This window comes from Macrobrachium rosenbergii, chromosome 41, assembly GCF_040412425.1.
Source record: "Macrobrachium rosenbergii isolate ZJJX-2024 chromosome 41, ASM4041242v1, whole genome shotgun sequence".
Classification (NCBI taxonomy): Eukaryota; Metazoa; Arthropoda; class Malacostraca; order Decapoda; family Palaemonidae; genus Macrobrachium; species Macrobrachium rosenbergii.
Genome location: NC_089781.1, coordinates 49,994,946 through 50,020,021, shown reverse-complemented (window position 1 = coordinate 50,020,021; position 25,076 = coordinate 49,994,946).

Sequence of the window (25,076 nt, the reverse complement as noted above, 5' to 3'; positions counted from 1 at the left end):
TTCTGTATCTCCCTTTTTCTCAAATTATAATTCAATCTAATTCTAACCATACATCTTTTTTTCTCTATATTCTCAAATTAAAATTGAATCTAATTCTTACCATACAACTTCTGTATCTCCCTTTTTCTCAAATTATAATTCTATATAATCCTAACCACACACCTTTATCTCCCTTCTTCTGAAATTATAATTCAATCTAATTTTTACCAAACACCTTCTATATCTCCCCTTTCCTCACATTGTAATTCAATCTAATTCTTACCATACGCCTTCTGTATCTCCCTTTTTTTCAAATTATAATTCATGCTATATCTTACCATAAACCCTCTGTATCTATCTTTTTCTCAAATTATAATTCAGACTAATTTTTAACATACACCCTCTATATCTCCCTTTTTCTCAGAATATATTTCAATCGAATTCTTACCATAAACCTCCTGTCTCCCCTTTTCTCAAATTATAATTCAATCTAATTCTTACCACACACCATCTGTATCTCCCTTCTGCTCAAATTATAACTCAATCTAATTCTTACCCTACGCCTTCTGTGTCTCCCTTTTGATCAAATTATAAGTCATTCTTATAATATTCTTACAATACACCTTCTATATCCCCCTTTTTCTCAAATTATAATTCAATCTAATTCTTACGATACACCTTCTGTATCTCCTTTTTTCTCAAATTGTAATTCAAAATTATTCTTACCATACACCTCCTGTATCTCCTTTTTCCTTAAATTATAATTCAGTCTAATTCTTACCATACGTCTACTGTATCTCCCTTTTGATCAAATTATAATTCAAGCTAATTCTTACCATACACCTTCTGTATCTCCTTTTTGATCAAATTATAATTCAATATTATTCTCACCATACCCTTATGTGTCTTCCTTTTCCTCAAATTATAATTCAATCTAATTCTTACCATCCACATTCTGCATCTCCTCGTTTTCTCAAATTACAATTGTATCTAATTCTTAAAGGTTTATCTCCCTTTCTCTCAAATTACAATTCAGTGTAATTCTCACCATATACATTCTGTATCTCCATTTTGCACAAATTATAATTCGATCTAATTCTTACCATACACCTTGTGTATGTCATTTTATCTCAAATTACAATCCATTCGAATTCTTAACATACACCCTCTTTGTCTTCCTTTTTCTGAAACTACAATTCAATCTGATTCTTACCATACACCTTCTGTATCTCTCTTTTTCTCAAATAAAAATTCAATCTAATTCTGATCATACACCTTCTGTATCTGTCTTTTTCTCGAACTATACTTCAGTATAATTCTCACCATACATATACACCTTCCTTATCTCCCTTTTTCTCAAATTATAATTCAATCTAATTCTTACCATACACCTTCTGTATCTCCCTTTTTCTCAAATTATAATTCAATCTAATTCTTACCATACACCTTCTGTATCTCAATTTTTCTCAAATTATAATTCAATTTAATTCTTACCATACACCTTCAGTATCTCCCTTTTTCTCAAATTATAATTCAATCTAATTCTTACCATGAATTTCCTGTATTTACCTTTTTCCAAAACTATAAATCAATCTAATTCTTACAATACACCTATTGTATCTCTCTTTATCTCAAATTATAATTCAATTTAATTATTACCATTCACCTTGTGTATCTCCCATTTTCTCAAATTATAATTCAATCTAATTCTTACCATACACCTTCTCTATCTCCCTTTTTCTCAAATTATAATTTATCTAATTCTTACCATTCACCTTCTGTATCTCCCTTTTTCTCAAATTATAATTCAATCTAATTCTTACCATACAACTTCTATATCTCCCTTTTCCTCAAATTATAATTCAATCTAATTCTTACCATACACCTTCTGTATCTCCCTTTTTCTCAAATTATAATTCAATTTAATTCTTACCATACAACTTCTCTATCTCCCTTTTCCTCAAATTATAATTCAATCTAATTCTTACCATACAACTTCTCTATCTCCCTTTTTCTCAAATTAAAATTCAATCTAATTCTTTCTATACACCTTCTGTATCTCCCTTTTTCTCAAATTCTCATTCAGTCTAATTCTTACCATACACCCTCTGTATCTCCCTTTTTCTCAAATTATAATTCAATCTAATTCTTACCATGAATTTCTTGTATTTCCCTTTTTCCAAAACTATAAATCAATATAATTCTTACAATACACCTATTGTATCTCTCTTTATCTCAAATTATAATTCAATTTAATTTTTACCATAAACCTTCTGTATCTCCTATTTTCTCAAATTATAATTCAATATAATTCTTACCATACACCTTCTATATCTCTCTTTTTCTAAAATTGTAATTCAATCTAATTCTTACCATATACCTTCTTTATCTCCCTTTTCCAAAATTATAATTCAACCTTATTCTTACTATACCCCTTCTGTATCTCCCTTTTTCTGATATCATAATTCAGTCTAATTCTTACCATACACCTTCTTTATCTCCTTTTTCCAAAATTATAATTCAATCTTATTCTTACCATACACCTTCTGTATCTCCTTTTTTTCAAATTATAATTCAATCTTATTCTTACCATACACCTTCTGTATCTCCTTTTTCCTCAAATTATAATTCAATCTAATTTTTCCCATACAGATTCTGAATCTCTTTTTTTCTCAAAATATAATTCAGTCCAATTCTAACAACATTCCTTCTGTATCTCCTTTTTTCTCAAATTATAATTCAAAATAATTCTTACCACACGCCTTCTGTATCTCCTTTTTTTTTCAAATTATAATTCAATCTAGTTCTAAACATAAACCTTCTGTATCTCCCTTTTCTCGAATTATAATTCAATCTTATTCTTACCATACACCTTGTGTATCTACTTTTTTCTCAAATTATAATTCCACCTAATTCTAAGCTTACACCTTCTGTATCTCCCTTTCCCTCAAATTGTAATTCAATCTAATTCTTACCATACATTCTGTATCTGCCTTTTTCTCAAATTATAATTCCATCTATTTCTTACCATACAACTTCTCTATCTCCCTGTTTCTCAAATTTTAATTCAATTCAATTCTTACTATACACCTTCTGTATCTGCCTTTTTCTCAAATTATAATTAAATCTAATTCTTACCACCCACCTTCTGTATCTCCCTTTTTCTCAAAATATACTTTAATCTAATTCTCACCATACACCTTCTGTATTTCCCTTTTCTCAATTATAATTCAAACTACTTCTAACCATACACATTCTGTATCTCCTTTAGGGTCAAATTATAATTCTAATTCAATCTAATTCTTACCATACACCTTCTGTATCTCGCCTTTTTCTCAAATTATAATTCAATATAATTCTTACCATACACCTTCTGTGCTCCATTTTACTCAAATTATAATTCAATCTAATTCTTACCATACACCTACTATATCTCCCTTTTCCTCAAATTATAATTCAATTCAATGCTTACCATACACCTTCTGTATCTCCCTTTTCCTCAAATTAAAATTCAATTTCATCTTACCATATATCGTGTTTATCTCCCTTTTTTCAAATTATAATTCTGTGTAATTCTAACCATACACCTAATTCCTTTTCTATGTATAATTCAATCTATTTCTTACCATTCACACCTTTGTATCTCTCTTTTTCTCATATTATAATTTAATCTAATCCTTACCATACACCTCTATCTCTGTTTTTCTCAAATTATAATTCAAACTAACTCTAGCCATACACCCTGTATGTCACTTTATCTCAAATTACAATTCATTCTAATTCTGACTATCACCACTGTATGTCCCTTTCCCTCAAACTGCAATTCAATCTAATTATTAAAATACACCTTCTATATCTCCCTTTTTCTCAAATTATAATTCAATCTAATTCTTACCATACAACTTCTCTATCTCCCTTTTCCTCAAATTATAATTCAATCTAATTCTTTCTATACACCTTCTGTATCTCCCTTTTTCTCAAATTCTAATTCAGTCTAATTCTCACCATACACCCTCTGTATCTCCCTTTTTCTCAAATTATAATTCAATCTAATTCTTACCATGAATTTCTTGTATTTCCCTTTTTCCAAAACTATAAATCAATCTAATTCTTACAATACACCTATTGTATCTCTCTTTATCTCAAATTATAATTCAATTTAATTATTACCATAAACCTTCTGTATCTCCTATTTTCTCAAATTATAATTCAATATAATTCTTACCATACACCTTCTATATATCTCTTTTTCTAAAATTGTAATTCAATCTAATTCTTACCATATACCTTCTTTATCTCCCTTTTCCAAAATTATAATTCAACCTTATTCTTACTATACCCCTTCTTTATCTCCCTTTTTCTGTAATCATAATTCAGTCTAATTCTTACCATACACCTTCTTTATCTCCCTTTTTCCAAAATTATAATTCAATCTTATTCTTACCATACACCTTCTGTATCTCCCTTTTTTTCAAATTATAATTCAATCTTATTCTTACCATACACCTTCTGTATCTCCTTTTTCCTCAAATTATAATTCAATCTAATTTTTCCCATACAGATTCTGAATCTCTTTTTTTCTCAAAATATAATTCAGTCCAATTCTAACAACATTCCTTCTGTATCTCCTTTTTTCTCAAATTGTAATTCAAAATAATTCTTACCACACGCCTTCTGTATCTCCTTTTTTTTCAAATTATAATTCAATCTAGTTCTAAACATAAACCTTCTGTATCTCCCTTTTCTCGAATTATAATTCAATCTTATTCTTACCATACACCTTGTGTATCTACTTTTTCTCAAATTATAATTCCACTAATTCTAGCTTACACCTTCTGTATCTCCTTTTCTCAAATTGTAATTCAATCTAATTCTTACCATACATTCTGTATCTGCCTTTTTCTCAAATTATAATTCCATCTATTTCTTACCATACAACTTATCTATCTCCCTGTTTCTCAAATTTTAATTCAATTCAATTCTTACTATACACCTTCTGTATCTGCCTTTTTCTCAAATTATAATTCAATCTAATTCTTACCACCCACCTTCTGTATCTCCCTTTTTCTCAAAATATACTTTAATCTAATTCTCACCATACACCTGTATTTCCCTTTTCCCAATTATAATTCAAACTATTTCTAACCATACACATTCTGTATCTCCTTTAGGGTCAAATTATAATTCTAATTCAATCTAATTCTTACCATACACCTTCTGTATCTCGCCTTTTTCTCAAATTATAATTCAAAATAATTCTTACCATACACCTTCTGTGCTCCATTTTACTCAAATTATAATTCAATCTAATTCTTACCATACACCTACTATATCTCAATTTTCCTCAAATTATAATTCAATTCAATGCTTACCATACACCTTCTGTATCTCCCTTTTCCTCAAATTAAAATTCAATTTCATCTTACCATATATCGTGTTTATCTCCCTTTTTCTCAAATTATAATTCTGTGTAATTCTAACCGTACACCTTTTCTTTCTATGTATTCTCAATCTATTTCTTACCATTCACCCTTTGTATCTCTCTTTTTCTCATATTATAATTTAATCTAATCCTTACCATACACCTCTATCTCTGTTTTTCTCAAATTATAATTCAAACTAACTCTAGCCATACACCCTGTGTATGTCACTTTATCTCAAATTACAATTCATTCTAATTCTGACTATGCACCACTGTATGTCCCTTTCCCTCAAACTGCAATTCAATCTAATTATTAAAATACACCTTCTATATCTCTCTTTTTCTCAAACTATAATTCAATCTAATTCTTACAAAACACCTATTGTATATTTCTTTTTCTCAAACTATAATTCAATCGAATTCTTACCATACATTTTCTGTATCTCCCTTTTCCTCAAATTAAAATTCAATCTCATTCTTACCATACACCTTCTGTCTCTCCCTTTTTTTGAAATTATAATTCAATCTAATTCTTACCATACACCTTTTCTCTCTCCATATTCTCAAAATTAAAATTGAATCTAATTCTTACCATACACCTTCTGTAACTCCGTTTTTCTTAAATTATAATTCAACCTCATTTCTACCAAACACCTTCTGTATCTCCCTTTTTCTCAGATTATAGTTCAATCTAATTCTTACCATAAACCTTCTGTGTCTCCCTTTTTCTCAAATTATAATTCAATCTAATTCTTATCAACCGCTTTCTGTATCTCACTTTTTCTCAAATTATAATTAAATCTAATTCTTACCATAAACTTGTATCTCCCTTTTGCTTAAATTATGATTGAATCTGATTCTTACCATACACCTTCTGTATCTTCCTTTTTTCAGAATATATTTCAATCTAGTACTTATCATACATATTTTCTATCTCCCTTTTTTCAAATTATAATTCAATCTAATTCTTACCATCACCTCCTGTATCTCCCTTTTTCTCAAATTATAATTCAATCTAATGCTTATCAATGCTATTTTTATCTCTTTTTTTTTTGTTAATTTATGATTCAATCTGATTCTTACCGTACTCCTTCTGTATCTCATTTTTTCCCAAAATATAATTCAATCTAATTCTTACCATACACCGTCTGTTTCTTTATTTTCTCAAATTATATTTCAATCTAATACTTACCATACATATTTTCTATCTCACTTTTCTCAAATTATAATTCAATCTAATACTTACCATCCATCTTTTTTTCTCCCATTTCTCAAATTATAATTCAATCTCATTCTTACCATACGCCTTCTGTGTCTCCCATTTTCTCAATTTATAATTCAAACTATATCTTACTGTACACCTTGTGCATCTTCTTTTTTCTCAAATTATAATTCAATCTAATACTTACCATACATATTTTCTACCTCCCTTTTTGTATAATAATAATTCAAAATACTTCTTACCATACACCTTCTGTATCTCCTTTTCTCAAATTATAATTAAATTTAATTCTTAACATACATATTTTCCATCTTCCTTTTTCTCAAATTATAATTCAATCTAATTCTTTCCATTCATCTTCTGTATCTACCTTTTTCTTAAATTGCAATTCAATCTAATACTTACCATACATGTTTTCTATCTCCTTTTTCTCAAATTATAATTCAATCTAATTCTTACCATTCACCTTCTGTATCTCACTTTTTCTCAGATTATAATTCAATCTAATACTTACCATACATATTTTCTATCTCCCTTTTTCTCAAATTATAATTCAATCTACTTTGTACCATACACCTTCTGTATTTCCCTTTTTCTCAAATTATAATTCTCTCAAATTTTAGTTCAATCTAATTCTTACCATGCATCCTTTTTTCTCCCTTTCTCTCAGATTATAATTCTATCTAATTCCTACCATATATCTTCTATATTTCCCTTTTTCTAAAATGATAATTCAATCTAATTCTAACCAAACACCTTTTCTTTCTCCCTTTGTCTCAAATTATAATTCAATCTAATTCTTACCTTGCACCTTCTGTATACCCCTTTTTCTCAAATTATAATTCAGTCTAATTTTACCATACAGCTTCTGTATCTCCCTTTTTCTCAAATTATAACCAAACTAATTCTTAGCAAACACCTTCTGTATCTCCATTTTTCTCAAATTATAATTCAATATAATTCTTATCATGCACCTTTTGTATCTTTCTTATTCTCAAATCATAATCCGATCTAATTCTTGCCATAAACCTTCTGTATCTCCATTTTTTCTCAAATTATAATTCAATCTAATACTTATATTCTCTATCTCCCTTTTTCTAAAATTATAAATCAATCTAGTTCTTATCAATCACCTTCTGTATCTCTCTTTTTCTCAAATTATAATTCTATCTAATTCTTACCATACAACTTCTGTATCTCCCTTTTTCTGAAATTGTAATTCAATCTAATAATTACCTTACATATATTTTTTATCTTTTTCTCAAATTATAATTTAATGTAATTCTTACCATACTCCGTCTATATCTCCATTTTTCTCAAATTCTAATTCAATCTGATATTTACCATGCAAATTTTCTATCTCCCTTTTTCTCAAATTATAATTCAATCTAATTCTTACCATACACCTTCTGTTTCTCCCTTTTTCTCAAATTATAATTCAATCTAGTTCTTGCCATACACCTTCTGTATCTCTCTTTTTCTCAAATAATAATTCAATCTAATGCTGACCATGCAACATCTACAACTCCCTTTTTATCAAAATATAATTCAATCTAACTCTTACCATACACCTTCTGTATCTCCATTTTTCTCAAATTCTAATTCAATATAATACCTATCATATATATTCTCTATCTTGCATTTTCTAAAATTATATTCCTTTTAATCAAATTATATATTAATCTGCTCCCACCGTGCACCTTCCTTATCTCCCTTTTCTCAAATTATATTTCAATCTAATACTTTCCACACATATTTTCTATCCCCCATTTTCTCAAATTGTAAATCAATCTAATTATTACCATAACACCTTTTGTATCTCTCTTTTTCTCAAATTGTAATTCAATCTAATACTTATCATACTTATTTTTTATCTCCCTTTTTGTTAAATTATAATTCAATCTAATTCTTACCATACACCTTCTGTATCTCTTTTCTTTGTCAAATTATAATTCAATCTAATACTTTCCATACATATTTTCTATTTCTCTTTTTCTCAAATTAGAATTCAACCTAATTCTTACCATACAACTTCTGTATATACCTTTTTCTCAGATAATTCATTTTAATACTTACCATACATATTTTCTATCTCCCTTTTTGTCAAATCATAATTCAATCTAATTCTTACCATAAACCTACTGTATTACTCTTTTTCTCAAATTATAATTCAATCTAATACTTACCATACATATTTTCTGTCTCCCTTTTTCTCAAATTATAATTGATTCTAATTCTTACCATAAACCTTCTGTATTTCCCTATTTCTCAAATTATAATTCAATCTTATACTTACCATACTTATTTTGTATGTCCTTTTTTCTCAAATTATAAGTCAATCTAATTCTTGCCATAATCTTCTGTATCTCCCTTTTTCTCAAATTATAATTTAATCTTATTCTTACCATACACCTTCTGTATCTGTCTTTTTCTCAGATTGTAATTCAATATAATTCTTACCATACATATTTTCTATCTTCCTTTTTCTCAAATTATAATTCAATCTAATTCTTACCATTCACCTTCTGTATCTTACTTTTTCTCATATTGTAATTCAGTCTAATACTTACCATACATATTTTCTATCTCCCTTTTTCTCAAATTATAATTCAGTCTTATTCTTACCATACACCTTCTGTATCTCCCTTTTTCTCAAATTCTAATTCAGTCTAATACTTACGAAACATAGTTTATATCTCCCTTTTTCTCAAATTATAATTCAATTTAATTCTAATCATACGCATTCTGTTTCTCCCTTTTTCTCAAATTATAGTTCTATCTAATTCTTACCGTACATCTTCTATATCTCCCTTTTTCTGAAATTATAATTCAATCTAATTCTTGCCTTACACCTTCTGTATATCACTTTTTCTCAAATTGTAAATCCATCTAATTTTACCATACACCTTCTATATCTCCCTTTTTCTCAAATTATAATTCATTTTCATTCTTGCCATACACTTTCTGTATCTCCCTTTTTCTCAAATTATAATCCAATCTAATTCTTAGCAGACATCTTCTGTATCTCCATTTTCTCAAATTATAATTCAATCTAATTCTTATCATACAACTTCTGTATTCCACCTTTTTCTCAAATCATAATCCAATCTAATTCTTGCCATAAACCTTCTGTATCTCCATTTTTCTCGACCATAAACCTTCTGTATCTCCATTTTTCTCGAATTATAATTCAATGTACTTTTTCCCTTGCACCTATATCTCCCTTTTTCTTAAATTATAAATCAATCTAATTCTTACCATACACCTTCTTCTCTATCTCACTTTTTCTCAAATCATAATTCAATCTAATTCTTACCATACACCTATATCTCCCTTTTTCTTCAATCATAATCCAAACTAATTCGTGGCAAGCACCTACTGTATCTCCATTTTTCTCAAATTATAATTCAATTTGATTCTTATCATTCACCTTCGGTGTCTCCTTTTTTCTCAAATCCAATCTAATTCTTACCATAAACCTTCTGTATCTCTATTTTTCTCAAATAATAACTCAATATAATAGTTACCATACATATTCTCTATCTCCCTGTTTCTAAAATTATAAATCAATCTAATTCTTATCATTCACCTTCTGTATCTCTTTTTCTCAAATTATAATTCTATATAATTCTTACCATACACCTTTTGTATCTCTATTTTCCTGAAATTGTAATTCAATCTAATAATTGCCTTACATATTTTTTATATTTCTTTTTTTCAAATTACAATTTAATCTAATTTTTACCACACTCCTTCTATATCTCCCTTTTTCTCAAATTTTAATTTAATCTAATATTTACCATGCAAATTTTCTATCTCCCTTTTTCTCAAATTATAATTCAATCTTATTCTTACCATACACCTTCTGTATCTACCTTTTTCTCAAATTATAATTTAATCTGATTACTACCATACACCTTCTATATCTCTCTTTTTCTCAAATTATAATTCAATCTAATTCTTACCATACACCTTCTGTATCTCTCTTTTTCTCAAATTATAATTCAATCTAATATTTACCATGCAAAATCTGCATGTCCCTTTTTCTCAAAATATAATTCAATCTAACTCTTAACATACACCTTCTATATCTCCATTTATCTCAAATTCTAATTCAATATAATACTTCCCATATATTTTCTCTATCTCCCATTTTCTAAAATTATAATTAAATCTAATCTTTACCATACACCTGCATCTCCCTTTTACTCAAATTATATTTCAATCTGATTCCAACCGTACACCTTCCATAGTTCCCTTTTTCTCAAATTATATTTCGATCTAATACTTTCCGTACATAAATTAATCTAATTATTACCATACACCTCAAATTATAAATCAATCTAATACTTATCAAACTTATTTTCTATCCCCCTTTTGTTAAATCATAATTCAATCTAATGCTTACCATACCTGTTTTCTATCTCTCTTTTTCTCAATTTGTAATTCAATCTAATTCTTTCATACACCTTCTGTATCTTCCTTTTTCTCAAATTATTATTCAGTCTAATACTTACCTTACATATTTTCTATCTCCCTTTTTCTCAAATTAGAATGCAACCTAATTCTTACCATACAAATTCTGTATCTCCCTTTTTCTCAGATTATAGTTCATTCTAATGCTTACCATACATATTTTCTATCTCCCTTTTTGTCAAATTATAATTCAATCTAATTCTTACCATAAACCTACTCTATTACCCTTTTTCTCAAATTATAATTCAATCTAATACTTACCATACATATTTTTTCTCCCTTTTTCTCAAATTATAATTGAATCTAATTCTTACCATAAACCTACTATATTTCCATTTTTTTCTCAAATTATAATTCAATCTAATACTTACCATACTTATTTTGTATGTCCTTTTTTCTCAAATTATAATACAATCTAATTCTTCCCATACACCTGTATCTCCCTTTTTCTCAAATTATAACTCAGTCTTATTCTTACCATACATCTTCTGTATCTCCCTTTTTCTCAGATTGTAATTCAATATCATTCTTATACATCCATATCACCTTTTTTCAGATTGTATCTCCAGCCTTCTTTTCAGTTTTCTCAAATTATAATTCAATCTAATTCTTACCTTACACCTTTTGTATCTCCCTTTTTCTCAGATTGTAATTCAATATAATTCTTACCATACGCCTTCTGTATCTCCAGTTTTCTCAAATTATAATTCAATCTAATTCTTACCTTACACCTTTTGTATCTCCCTTTTTCTCAGATTGTAATTCAATATAATTCTTACCATACACCTTCTGTATCTACCTTTTTCTCAAATTATAAGTCAATATAATTCTTACCATACACCTTCTGCATCTCCCCTTTTTCTCAAATTTTAATTCAATCTAATTCATACCATACACCTTCTGTATCTCCCTTTTTCTCAAATTATAATTCAATCTAATTCTTACCATACACCTTCTGTATCTCCCTTTTTCTCAAATTATAACTCAGTCTTATTCTTACCATACATCTTCTGTATCTCCCTTTTTCTCAGATTGTAATTCAATATAATTCTTACCATACGCCTTCTGTATCTCCAGTTTTCTCAAATTATAATTCAATCTAATTCTTACCTTACACCTTTTGTATCTCCCTTTTTCTCAGATTGTAATTCAATATAATTCTTACCATACACCTTCTGTATCTCCATTTTTCTCAAATTATAAGTCAATATAATTCTTACCATACACCTTCTGCATCTCCCCTTTTTCTCAAATTTTAATTCAATCTAATTCATACCATACACCTTCTGTATCTCCCTTTTTCTCAAATTATAATTCAATCTAATTCTTACCATACACCTTCTGTATCTACCTTTTTCTCAAATTATAATTCAATATATTTCTTACCATACACCTTCGGTATATCTCTTTTGGTTAAATTAAATTTCTAACTCAATCTAATGCTTGCCATACACCTTCTATATCTCCCTTTTTCTCAAATTATAATTCACTCTAATTCTTACCATACACCTTCTATATCTCACCATTTTCTCATTCTAATTCAATCTAATTCTTACCACACACCTTCTGTATCTCCTCTATTTTTCAGATTGTAATTCAGTTTAATTCTAATATACACTTCTGTCAGTTTTTCTCAAATTATAATTCAATCTAATTCTTTCCATACACTTTCTGTAACTCCACTTTTCTCAAATTATAATTCAGTCTAATTCTTACCGTACACCATCTCTCCCTTTTTCCCAAATTATAATTCAATCTGTTTCTCACCATGCACCTTCTGTGTCTCCCTTTTTCTCAAATTATAATTCAATCTAATTTTTATCATGCAAATATATGTCCCCTTTTTCTCAAATTATAATTCAGTCTAATTATCACCATACACCGGTATCTCCCTTTTTCTCAAATTATAATTCAATCTAATTCTTACCATTCACCTTTTGCATCTCCTTTTTTCTCAAATTATTCAATCTAATTTTTACCATACACCTGTATGTCCCTTTTTCTCAAATTATAATTCAGTCTAATTCTTACCATTCACCTACTGCATCTCCTTTTTTCTCAAATTATAATTCAATCTAATTTTTACCATACACCTGTGTCTCCCTTTTTCTCAAATTGTAATTCAATCTAATGCTTACCATGCCTATTTTCTATATCTCTTCTTGTTAATTTATAATTCAATCTAATTCTTACATGCACCCTTTTTCTCAAATTACAATTCAATTTGTTACTTACCTTACATATTTTCTATCTCCTTTTTTCTCACATTATAATTCAATGTAATTCTTACCATAAACCTTCTGTATCTCCCTTTTTCTCAGATTATAGTTCAATCTAATTCTTACCATACATATTTTCTATCTCCTTTTTCTCAAACTATAATTCAAACTAATTCTTACCATGCACCTTTTGTATATCCCTGTTTCTCAAATTATAATTTAATCTAATACTTAACATACATTTTCAATCTCCCTTTTCTCAAATTTTAATTCATTCTAATTTCTTACCATACACCTTCTGTATTCCCTTTTTCTCGAATTATAATTCAGTCTAATACATCCCATACATATTTTCTGTCTCCATTTTTCTCAAATTATAAGTCAATCTATTTCTTACAACACAACTTCTGTTTCTCCATTTTCTCAAATTATAAATCAGTCTAATACATACCATTCATATTTTCTATCTCCCTTTTTCTCAAATTATAATTATATCTAATTCTTGCCAAGTGCCTTCTGTGTCTCCCTTATCTCAAATTATAATTCAATCTACTTCTTTTCATGCACTTTCTGTATCTCCCTTTTTCTCACATCATAATTCAATGTAATTCTTACCACACATCTTTTTTTTCTCCTTTTTCTCAAATTATAATTCAATCTAATTCTTACAATACACCTCTTGTATCTCCCTTTTTCTCAAATTATAATTCAGTCTGATTCTTGCCATACACCTTCTGTATCTCCCTTTTTTACAAATTATAATTTAATCTAATGCTTACCTTATATATTTTCCTCTCTCTCTTTTTCTCAAATCATAATTCAATACACTTACAATTCACTTTCCATATTTCTTTTTCTCAAATTATAAATCACCTAATTCTTACCATTCACGTTCTGTTTCTCCATATTTCTTAAATTATAATTCAATCTAACACTTACCATACATGTTTTCTATCTCCCTTTTTCTCAAATTATTATTCAATCTAATTCTTACCATACACCTTCTGTATCTCACTTTTTCTCAAATTATAATTCAGTCTAATAATTACCAACAAATCTTCTATCTCCCATTTTCTCAAATTATAATTCAATCTAATTCATACCATAAACCTACTCTGTTACCCTTTTTCTCAAATTATAATTCAATCTAATACTTACCATGCATATTTTCTATCTCCCGTTTTCTCAAATTATTATTTTATCTAATTCTTACCATACACCTGTATCTCACTTTTTCGCAAATTATAATTCAATCTAATAATTACCATACATATTTTATATCTCCTTTTTTCTCAAATTATAATTCAATATAATACTTACCGTACATATTTTCTATCTCCCTTTTTCTCAAATTATAGTTCTATTTAATTCTTGCCATACACATTTTGTAGCTCCCTTTTTCAGAAATTGTAATTCAATCTAATACTTACCTTACATATTTTCTATCTCCCTTTTTCTCAAATTATAATTCAGTTTAACTCTTACCATACACCTTCTGTATCTCCCTTTTTCTCAAATTATAATTCAATCTAATCCGAGCCATACACCTTCTGTATCTCTCTTTTTCTCAAATTATAATTCAATATAATACTTACCATACAACTTCTGCATCTCCCTTTTTCTCAAAATATAATTTAAGCTAACTCTCACCATACACCTTCTGTATCACCATTTTCTCACATTCTAATTCAATCAAATTCTTACCATACATATTCTGTATCTCCCATTTTCTAAAATTCTAATTCAATCTAATTTTTACCATACACCTGCATCTCCCTTTTACTCAAATCATCTTTCAATCTGATTCTTACCATACACCTTCCGTATCTCCCTTTTCTCAAATTATATTTCAATCTAATACTTACCAAACATATCTTCTACCTCCCATTTTTCAAAGTATGAATCAATCTAATTATTACCATTCAACTTCTGTATCTCCCTTTTTCTCAAATTATAATTTAATCTAATACTTATCATAGTTATTTTCTATCTCCCTTTTTTGTCAAATTATAATTCAATCTATTTCTTACCATACACCTTGTGTATCTCCCTTTTTCTCAAATTATAATTCAATCAAATAATTACCTTACATATTTTCTACCTACCTTTTTCTCAAATTGTAATTCAATCCAATAATTACCTTATATTTTTTCTACCTACCTTTTTCTCAAATTATAATTCAACCTAATTCTTACCATAAACCTTCTGTATCTCCCTTTTTCTCAAATTATAATTCAATTTAATACTTACCATACGTATTATCTATCTCCTTTTTTCTCAAATTATAATCCAATCTAATTCTTACCATAAACCTTCTGTATCTCCCTTTTTCTCAAATTATAATTCATTTTAATACTTACCATACGTATTATCTATCTCCTTTTTTCTCAAATTATAATTCAATCTAATTCTTACCATACACCTTCTGTATCTCCCCTTTTCTCAAATTATAATTCAACCTTATACTTACCGTACATATTTTCTATCTCTCTCTTTCTCAATTTGTAATTCAATCTGATTCTTACCATACAACTTTTGTGTCTTCCTTTTTCTGAAATTATAACTCAATCTAATACTCACCATACACCTTCTGTATCTCCCTTTTTCTCAAATTATAATTCAGTCTAATACTTATCATACTTATTTTCTATCTCCCTTTTTCTCAAATTATCATTCAATCTAATTCGTACCATACACCTTCTGTATCTCCCTTTTTCTCAAATTATAATTCAATCTAATACTTATCATACACATTTTCTATCTCCCTTTTTCTCAAATTATAATTCAATCTAATTATTACCATACCCCTTCTGTATCTCCCTTTTTCTCAGACTATAATTCAATCTAGTACTTACTTTACATATATTCTATCTCCCTTTTTCTCAAATTATAATTCAGTCTAATTCTTACCATACACCTTTGTTGTGCCCGACATATTATTTTCCCTTCTTGTCTGCATTTTTCTTCTAAGTTGGCGAAACAGTCGTCCACAGCGTCTCTTCCATCGTCGCCTGCTTAAAGTCTGTTATTTCTAAGGGAATTATATTAAGGTAATTATATCTCTCAGAAAGGCGTATTGGAGATGAACTGGTAGTTTTTGTTCTTTAATGATGAATGTAAACTATAAACTTAAGTACAATTTATGGTTACAGTTTCTATCTTGAAATCACTCTTTAGACAGTATAGTTAAGTCTGTTTGGGACCACGAAAGCAAGGGTGGACTCTGACTCGAATGCTCTTGTTATCTCCCAACTCCTCCCTTTCAGTGCCCCATTGGAAGATTTTATCTGTAAGGCTCCCCTCGAACGGTTGATTGGGAAGGACGGTGGTGGGTGTTGTTAAAATCTCTCCTTAGAGGATTTGATTGGAAGTGATCTCAGGAGGAGGTGTAAAGGACTCCTCCCTACAATGTTTGATTGGAGAGGTGTTGAACTACATCACTTGTCCAGTCCCTTTTTTATGGAATTTCCATGAAAACAGCTCCTGTTGAAGGCGGGGTTATAGATATGGCTGGAATTTTAGCTTCTGACGAGGTGGTGAGTGATCCTTAGTCAGCTAAATCGCGAGGGCACAGTTTCCAGATTTTGCGATCAGTTTTATGGCCCTGGGCGCTATATACTCGCTCACTGTTTTGAGTTCGTGCAAGACGGTTTCTTGCGGTTTGCGTACTCAGCACTTCTAGTCTCGCAATTCATAACAACCAAGGCTTAATTGTTGTTTCTCTCTCTCTCTCTCTCTTCTCTCTTTATTCTTTCTCGCTCTGTCTCTCTCTCTATTCTCTCTCTTTCCCTTTATGCTTTCCTATCTAATTTTTCCCTATATCACTGCAATACTCGGCCCTGCTATCTCACACTGCCTTCAGTGTGACAATAAAAGAAAATATATAGTTTAAATGGATAATTGTAAATCTACATATAAAACAAAGCATTTATGTGATTGCCCACAATGTAAACACTCAAATTATTGAACAACTCATGTCAGTGCAACAATGGCAAAACAGCAGATCAACAATATATTGTAGGAATTCATACACTATACAATGAATCATCACTTAAAAGAAATATTCATACATACATTGAATTATCACATTGTAAAATGGTTAACTGAAATAGTGAATATATAATGAAAATCAACAGCATATAGAGAAATTGGCAATAAACCATGTCTATAAGAACATTATTCTTCTTCCTTGGCCCTTTTAATTTCTTTTATAATCTTCTCAATATTTGAAATTACTACACGTTTGACTAAAATTGCAAATACCACAATTACAAGTAATATTATGATCAAATTGAACAGAGACAAAATTGGTGAAACCTTTTCTTTGTAGTAGAAAAACTCATCTACCAATGGTAACTTATTCAGTTGTTTTAATTTTAACTGAGACAAGTGAAACTCTTTGATATTCTTAGAATAGTTCATGTATGGGATGTTTTTCTTGAAACTAAATTCAGTGAAAACATGAGGTTCACAGTACAACTTGTTTGGTATCACTAACTTGCAAGTCTTATCAAAAGCATGAACATTCATGAAATTAATTTCTGTACTTAGATTATGGCAGTTGATTATGGCTGTTACAGTATTTAGTGAAAACACAAAAATTGACTGTTCTACTAAGATGGAAACAAATCTGTGTTTGGATAAACTTGTACATAATTCTTTTTCTTGATTTTTGTTGTCAATTATGTCTTGAACACATGGATAGGCATTAGTAGTTTCGTATAGGTTATCAAGGTTGCAGATGTTTTCCTTTTCCTTTAAAATTATGCAGTATTTTAATTGAATATCAGTAATAAATGACACCGTTAATCTATGTTCCTCTAATGCAAAATGGATGTTGTTGACATTTGAAATGATTACATTTTCCTTTATCAACATGGGGAAAGGATGTATGGACATCAGTACATCTGCATCTTTCTGATTAAATGGTAACACTAAAATAATCTTATCCTGCACCATCTTTGTGGTTATCAAATTATAATAGGTTATAACATCCCTTACTATAGGGGTATAATCCCCTCTACCAAAAAAAAAAATTAATTATATCTTCTAATTCTTTAGGAGTGATTAATGTTGGGTTTAACATTCCCTTATAAGCTAACAAGACTGCATTTAACATGTCTCTATGTTCTTGCAAGATAATTTCACTTTCTAGTATAAAATTCTGCAAAAAACTGTTCATTTTCTGTCATATTTAGTTCCTTTGATATATTTTTATTGACCCTGGTAATGAATACCTTTAGCTTTTCTATTTCTTGGGCATTTAAGTTCTGAGAAGTTATCACTTTATTTAGCACGGTACCTCTGGCTGCTGCCCATTTTTCCCGTCTTTCAATGCGATCCCTTTCTTTTTCTACATTAGATTCAGTTGCGACTCCAAATAGTTGATTCAGTGCTGTTCCTATAAAAGGTAAGAGGATCTTTTGGACCTTGTATTTAGGGTATTTCCTATGTCATTATCTAATATTTTCAACAATGGTAAGGCACTGTTATTATCACTCTTCTGTATTATGGATTTGAGTTCTTTTTGAACATCTTTCAAAGTCATTTCATGAATAAGCACTTAAGACACATGTATACTTACAATTCCTAAATCCTTTATTAATTTCACAGATCCCTTTTTCTCTAGTAGTGCACCCTTTCGGATGACAACTTCGGATGACATGAAATGAAGTATTACTATTATTGAGATGAGCCACATGTTTGTATCTGTAAGAACAAGCCTTATCAGATATTCTCTATACATGATGTATTTCAATTTCTACAAACACTTTTTACATATATTTCAATTCAACACTTTACATAAACTTATCTTTTTCTTAACTCATATCTTTTGTTTATATGTTCTTCCATATTTTCCTTCAATACTTCTTTTAACTTTTTAGTGGACCAAGCGTCTGCTTTTATTACCTTCACATGATTCCAATGAACTACCCTTTCCTTTAGATCATTCTAATTAATAATTCTAAGCTTATTTAATTTTAACACTTCTAATACTCTATAAGGACCATGAAATTTAGGAGAAACCTTTACATCAGGACCTTCTGGAATACGATTTTGAACATATACCTGAGCATCTACTATAATGTCTGGTTTAGTCGTATTTTTGTCATAGTACTTTGCGTGGATTTTATGATATTCATTAAGTCTAGTCCTCATTTGTTTGATCGTTTCATAAGTACGTCTAGTTTTCCATGCAATATAGTCATCATAATTATAAGTATGTCGGGGTGGAGTTGCATCATCTAGTAAGGCATTAGGTAGTCTCTTTTGATACCCATACAATAAGTAGTGTGGTGATTCTCCTATTGTCTCATTTACAGTACTGTTTATAGTAAACTGCACGTCTTCCAAAGCTAAATCCCAGTCTTCTGTATTAGGTTTAACTAAAGTTTTCAGGATATCCTTTATTTTAGGATTTGTTCTTTCTACTGCTCCATTTGAACTTGGTTTATATGCTGCTATTTGACATTTATTCATCTCGTAAAATTCATATGGTCTTCTTAAAAACTCACTAGTAAAGTCAACTGCATTATCAGAAAGAAGAACTGTGGACATGAATGTCTCGTGATAATTCTAGAGATAAGAGCTTCTGCTACTGTAATTGTATCTCTATTTCTTACTGGTACAATCTCTACATATCTGGTTAGATAGTCTAGAAAGACTAGTATTTGTTTATTGCCTCTAACAGTGGTAGGAAATGGACCTAAAAAGTCCATTGACACAACCTGGAACGGATTTAATTCCGATGGATATTTTTCAAGTGGAGCCTTTGGATTTATGTTACCCTTATTTCTATTACAAACCACACAATTTTGTACAAAGTTCTTGGCATCTTCACTATAATGTGGCCAAAAATAATTTCTGGTTATGATTCTACATGTCTTTTTAATTCCTGGATGTCCTGCTAACTTGTATGAGTGGGTTAGTTCTAAAACTTCTCTGATTAGTGTTTTTGGGATGTATAGACGAGAATAACCATTCTTCTCTGTTGGACTTTTATACAATAATCCATTGATTAAAACAAAATCAGGTTTTAAAGATTCATCTGTCATTAACTGTCCTATTATCTGTCTGATTTCTGTATCATTTCCTTGTTGTGTCTGTACTCTTTCTAAGTGTAAGTCTACTACTTGACAGCTAAAACAAAAGGTAGGCCTATTAGTGGTAATACATTTCTCTGTTTCTTCTTGGGATCTGGATAATGCATCTGCTAGTGTATTAAATTTTCCTGGAATATATCTGAATTCTGGAGCAAATTCTAACACACTAATGAACCATCTATTGAACTTCATGTTATTTGTAAAAGTTCTCTTCTAAAACAAATCACTAATGGGTTTGTGATCGGTAAGTGCATTGACTTTATGCCCTCGAAGTATGTGCCTAAATTTCTTTAATCCCCAGTATAATGCTAAACAATCCCTTTCTATTGTGCTATAATTTCTCTCTGCTGCATTTAAGACTCTACTGGCATAATATACTGCCCTCATTCTAGGTTTGTCCTTTTGTAGTAATACAGCTCCTAGCCCGGTACTTGAGGCGTCACAGGCTAAGTAGAAGTCTTTGGAGAAATCTGGGTAGACTAATACAGGATTCCTGGTCATTTGACTCTTTAGCGTTTGGAAGGCTGTCTCTTGCTCTTTATTCCATTCATATTTGACATCCTTCTTTGTTAATTCTGTTAATGGTTTGGCTGTTGTAGCAAAACCCTTAATGAAAGGTCTATAGTAGCCTACCATTTCTAGGAATCGTCTCAATGCTTTCAAATTTGTAGGAGCTGGATATTCAACTATTGCCTTTATCTTGCCTGCTTGCATTCGCAGACCATCTTCACTAATTACATGACCTAAGTATTCCAAGGATTTCATAAAGAATTGACATTTCTTTAATTTGATTTTTAGTCCTTCTATTCTTAATCTTTCTAGGACTATTTCTAAAGTTTTGAGGTGACTTTCTAAATCTTTACTAAAAATGATAACGTCATCTAGGTAAACTGCAACATTTTCCAGGTCTCCTAGAATTTGCATCATTAATCTAACAAAAGTTAAAGGAGTCGAAGTGAGTCCAAATGGCATGACTTCAAATTGCAAGTGTTTCTTATGTGTGCTGAAGGCTGTGTATGGTTTCGACTCTTCGTCTAAAGGTACTTGCCAGTATCCACTAAGTAAATCTAAAGATGAAAATATCCTTGCACCTCCTAATTGAGCTAACATATCTTGAATTACTGGCATTGGCATTCTATCGGGGATGGTGTTGGAATTTAACTTTCTATAATCTATCACAAGTCTCCAATTTCCATCTTTCTTTGGAACAAGTAGCAATGGCGAATTATATGGAAATTTGGAAGGAATGACTACCCCATCTTTCTTCATTTCTTCTATCAAATTATCAACTATGGGTCTTTGGCTTATGGGTAATCTGTAATTAGGAATAAAGAATGTATTTGCTCCATCATCTAACAAAATTCTATGTTGTAGGACATTTGTTCTACCTAATTTATCTCCTTCTATAGCTATTACATCTCTGTATTTTTCTAATACCTGAATTAGTTTATTCTTGTTTTCTGGGAAATCTGTTTTATTCATCTCTTTGCTTAATTCAGACCTTTGACCAGTTACAGAAAAAAATGCTTTTTCTTCTAGTGTTAGTAAAGGATTGTTTATGGGTATTCATTTGCAAAAGACAATGCCTGCATATAGTGTTAGTTTGTTATCTGAGTAGTTTTGGACATAAACTTCGCAAGTTATTACCCTTCATGTCGACTAAGGAATTATCCATTCTGACAAATTCTGGCAATTCTTCATTTAATAACAGAATGTCTTTAACTTCTATTTCTTCTTTTCCCCTTAAATGTATTTTTGTTAAACACTTTGGATGCAAAATTACTTGTCTATTAAGTATGAACTGTTTTTTATTAACTTCAGCAGTGCTTATGCAACATACTTCTTCATCTTCTATATCTGCAAAGTAACAAGGTTCTGCATATTCACTAGCTTCTTCAGTTACTGCTATTACATTATTTATATCTACTTTATTTATTTTGTTTAATAACAATACTTCATTTACTAATTTTCCTTCATTATCACAACTTATTACTACATCGCTATAGCTATCGGTATTTATCTCTGTATATTTATCAGTATAGGCGCCTTGTTTTTCGTCATATTCAGAATCTCATTGATCACCATTATTTATATCTAGGCCATTTCTTTCTTTGGAGTGTATAATTTCTTGATGTGCACATCTTGGTTTACTATTCTGTAATTGTGGGAATTCCTCTTTTCTATCCTTTTCCATTTTATCTTGATTGCTCTCTTGATGGTAATTTATTTTTTGTACTCGTATGTCTTTCTCGCTTGTCGAAGTCGTCTCAGACAAATTGATCAGATTTAGGTGAAACTTTTCTTCTTCAAGCACAAAGCATACGCTCCTTTGATTATCCTGTGTCAGGCTAATTCTTCCTTCTCTGCAATCCAGGATGATTCCACATCTCTTCAGTAGATTAAATGAGAACAATACTTGTGCGGGAAAAATCTGTCTTCTAGAACTATAAAACTTTCAACAGATTTATGTGACGAAATGTCTATTTCTAAGTTCACATTTCCTAAACTTATAATCTGTTTACTCCTTTTATTATTCTGCTTTGACCCTGAATTAATGTTTCTTTAACGCCTAATTATTTGGTTAATGTGTGTTTATCAATTATGTTTACAGTACTACCTGAATCCATAAGCACAGTACACATCTTTTTATTTATGGGAACTTTAATGATAGGTAAATCCTTTCTGGTTATTTCTTCTTCGTCCACGGAAAGTACTACTTCTTTACTCTGCAAATAGGAAAATGCGGATGAACCTTCATTCCCCTTTTTGCTAATTCTTCTGTTTTTAGATTATCTTCTTGAAGGGACTTTCTTGCTATCTTATGTGTAGGGATAATTTGTCATTGACTTGAAGACTTATTTGATGTTGAGCGATTGCTGCTTAATTCAACTACTTCTGTATTTCCTTCTTGGTTTCCGAACCAGCAATTCCTGGTTAAATGTCCTACTTTCTTGCAAATCGTGCAAATTCTAGGCCTTCTGCACTCGTTTGTAGAATGATTGGTATACCCGCAGTTTTCACAGGCTGTCTTTGGTCTCGCTCCTTGAGCGGAATAGTTCACTTGAGTTGAATTATTTGTGTTTGAGTGTTGACCATATCTATAAGGTTTGGGAGGACCACACTTTGTTTGATTCTGTCTTCCTTTCTGGTTTGGATTCCATTTTCTTGAGTATTTTGGGCATATTTTCCTTGAAAGGTAGTTGGTCTATTCCCTACTTGTCTGGAATTATCATTGAACTTGCTATTAATTTTAAAAGTAGGATTATTATTTCTGCCTTTCCTTTCATTTTGTGCTTCTGTTGTTCCTACAAATTCCTTGGAGAGATTTATCTCTTTCTTTTGTATTTCTTCTCTCATCGTTTTCAATGTTTGAAGGCTGTCTTTCTTTGGATCAATTTTTATTTTTCTGAAAGCCTTCTTTTCCTCTTCTGCAAGGGCATTATATATTGTTCCAAATGACAAGTAATTCAAACATGTCTTAGATCAACTAAATTATTGACATTATCACCAAACTGTGTCTTATCTCCTATAGTAATGCCTGTTTTCTTTAAGTCTTCTGTTATTTTATCTATTGCATTCTCAACACTTGCATACAGATTAGCTATTGTTTTATATTGTGAGTTAAGGAATCTAGTTATGTTATATAAACTGTCAATCTTATTTACTGATTCACAGAGTGATAAACAAATTTCTTTGAATTCCGCATAGTTATTAAGTTTGCTAAAACTTGTGGAATTCAGAGTTTTGTGGGCGTCACCATGTTCTGAATTTATGAGAAGCAAGGCTTCATTTATTTTAGTTCTTTCATCAGTTATTCCCCCTGAAGTTAAGTGACTATCTGCATCTGCGAGCCAGTGATTTACTGTATAAGATTTGAGTCGACTTTTGTCAGGATTTAAATCATCCACCTGCCCACAGAAGCATGTGGCTGTTGTTATTACAGCTGCTTGATTCATATTGCGAAATTGGAAGATGCGAGTATTATTGGTATTGTTACTATTATTATTACTGTTAGGATTATTGGAATTATTAACACTATTTTGGTTCTGGTTAGTTGTGTTATTATTGTTAGTATTACCTTGCACTGAAGTTGAGTGGGAAATTAGTCTTGGAATTCGGCTACGTCTGAGTGTCGACAATCTTAAATTGTATGGTGAATGGCTAACTGTGTTCAGTAATTCATCAAAAACTCTTTGCATTTTAAAAAAAAAATTATTCAAATTGAGTACATCATTTGTGTATTTATATAAAAAGTTTTATACTATGCACACAGTACCATAAAATAAAAGAAACCATCAAAATATAACAGTAAAAAAATTAAATTCTTAAATTGAGTTCAAGTGCACAAGTAAACTAAATCCTTAAAAGTAATCATTCAAATACACATACAATCTTATGCAAAACTGGGCATCATATCATAAAAAAAAAATTCATCACAATGAGTACACAAAATTGCATATATTTACTCAAAATATTTATCACCGAGTGAAAAAAAATAAGTATTTCCCTATCTAAATTATTTACTAAACAAATAATTATCATAGAGAGAGTAATAATGGTAATTACACTTGAAAAAATTTAATTCACTAGAGTGAGTTTCCTTAATTTTCAATTTGATAAAGAGATGTTAAATAATCTTCACTCTATTATAACTT